The following is a 2,651-nucleotide window of genomic DNA, read 5'->3' as shown; positions in this document are numbered from 1 at the left end:
TGTATGTGTCTGTGTGTGTGTGTGTGTGTGTGTGAGTGTGTGTGTGTGTGTGTGTGTGTGTGTGTGTGTGTTTGTGTGTGTCTGTGTGTTTATATATCTCCATAGGTTAGTAGATGGATAGATAGCAAGAAAGATAGATATAAGGAGCTTGGATAATGTGTAGATTCCTTAACGATACACTTTCTGCCTTTCTACGAACTGAATCTAAACCAAGTTGAGGTCAGCTTAGTCTTCAAGTCTTCTATAGTCTTACTTAGAAAGACTTGAGGCTAAGTTCAATTTTGTGATCAATACATTTCTTCTTTCCTTCTTTATCAATCTCACTTTCCTTTCTCTTTGTCACCCCACTGTTTATTGTATTTGGACCGGAAAAAGAATGGACTTCACTCCAATTAACTCCCAAATGCATATAATAAAGAAATAATTGAGAGAGGAAGAGTGAGCGTGTCCAGAGAAAGATACGTGGCTATTTAACAAACAAAGTTCAAGTCGAGTGTTTTATATTTGCATAAATGTATACTGTTTTTAAAGAAACTTTGTAGAGATAACGATTACGTTTGAAAAATTTAGAAAAATATGATATATTTATTGCAAATATACCCATGAGAAATTGGCTTTATTTAATTTGTTTTAAGGTAATAAATATTTTTGTCTATTGAAAATTAGTATTCATTTCATCATTTTGTATCAGCACCAAGTAAATTGAAGAAACATATATCACAACTATTATATATGTGACATATTTCCTGATATTTTCCATACCCGTAAAAGTATCCGTTCAAAGTTACTCATCATAGGATATATCTATCTATCTATGTATCTCTATAGAAATATCGATAGATAGATAGATAGATAGATAGATAGATAGATAGATAGATAGATAGATAGATAGATAGATAGACAAATGAGGTATATATATATATGTGAAGGTGCATGCCTCAGTGGTCAAGGTGTTGCACTCACGTTTGCGAGATCGTGGGTTCGATTCCCAGACCGGCCGTTGCATATATTATATATATATGTATGTACATGAATAGTTGTATGTTTTATTTTATGTATTCTTATTCATATACTTGCATTTCTAGACATGCTCATATATATTTAAATGATAAACTTCTGGAAAGTTTTACAGGTTCTTACAGTTCCAGTGATGGATTGAATCTGTAGTCTTCAAATTAGCTTTCTCCTTTCTGGTTTTGAGAAGCCTAATTTCTCAAGATTGGTATTTTACATATGTATGTATGTATGTTTGTATGTACGTACGTAGGTGAATATGTTAGTAGCGTAACTCACGATTCTGTGAAAGTGTCTGGAAATATTTTGTATGCAGCTATATTTATTGACATTGTTACGTTACACGAAACAGTATTTCTAACCTGTTCGGGTGCTGGTATTAGATGTTTGTGTGCCTGTGTGTTTATGCTCGTGTATATACCGATATAAATAGGTTGTACAGTATATCTTCGTGAGTTGAGTTGCATTATTTTCACAACATTTTTACCGAAAATATAAATTACAGTTCTCTTCAAACAGTCAATAAAATAATAGCTGACTGAAATATTATTAAAATATAGCTGATTGACAGAAACCATAGATTGTTCTTCACATGTCAACAATCCAACGAGAAGAAACAGAGGCGTAAAAGATAATGTTAAAGTCTAACTGAAGTTTCATCGCCAAACTTTAGTGGTAATAATATGAAAAATACTAATTTTGCGGCATACCAAAGCTTGAAGTTCACTTGTTTTCATCAAGGATCGTATCTCTTGCATGAATGACGATTGCAATTTTCAAAGATTTATCCACCTCACTAAATCTTATACGCCTTTCATTTGGTGATATCCTTTTAAGTTAATAAGGCGAAAGGAATTGATATTTTCTAGTTTATTTGTTTAGCTATTTGTCTTTCATTTTTGACCTTTCACGCCATTAAAATTTCCAATAGTTAGAACAAAATAAAAATTTCACTAAAGCCTAGAGGCTAAATTTGAAGAGGAAGAAGAAGAAGAAGAAGAAGAAGAAGAAGAAGAAGAAGAAGAAGAAGAAGAAGAAGAAGAAGATGTGAAGTTGACGATGAAGAAGAAGAATGAAGAGAGAAAGCATGGCTAATGGTTCTAATTAACGTACTAAAGTATAGAAGTGCGTTCGACGCAATAGAAGTCGATTTGCTCTCCTATTTCGAGGCAACGCCTCACTTGTTTCAATTATTCTGTTCGACGTCAAATCTTATTGTTGACATTCGTACTGACAATAACATGATCACATGTCAAACGTTACTATAAAAACAATGTATTCTCTCCTGTCTTTCACTCCGGTAGATGCTCTGCGTAATAGTAGCAGCATGAAATAAAAAACAAATAATAAAATATTGTTTTCAGCGTCGAAATATTCTAAGAAAAAAATATATAAAAAAGATAATTCAACATCACTAAGATGTACAAGAAAAAGTAATGTAGAGTAGAGGATGATAAATAAATAAACAACCTCCATGTATATAATTGCTTTCACTTAGATACATACATACAAGACAAGTGCAGCATTCACAGAGATATATATATATATACAAAATAAAACCTAAAATCATACATGTGTCTACATCCTGTGTGCTTGTGCATGTGTGTATATATATGTATGCATACATGCATATATAT

Source organism: Octopus bimaculoides, chromosome 7, assembly GCF_001194135.2.
Source record: "Octopus bimaculoides isolate UCB-OBI-ISO-001 chromosome 7, ASM119413v2, whole genome shotgun sequence".
Classification (NCBI taxonomy): domain Eukaryota; kingdom Metazoa; phylum Mollusca; class Cephalopoda; order Octopoda; family Octopodidae; genus Octopus; species Octopus bimaculoides.
This window is presented reverse-complemented; position numbering follows the sequence as displayed.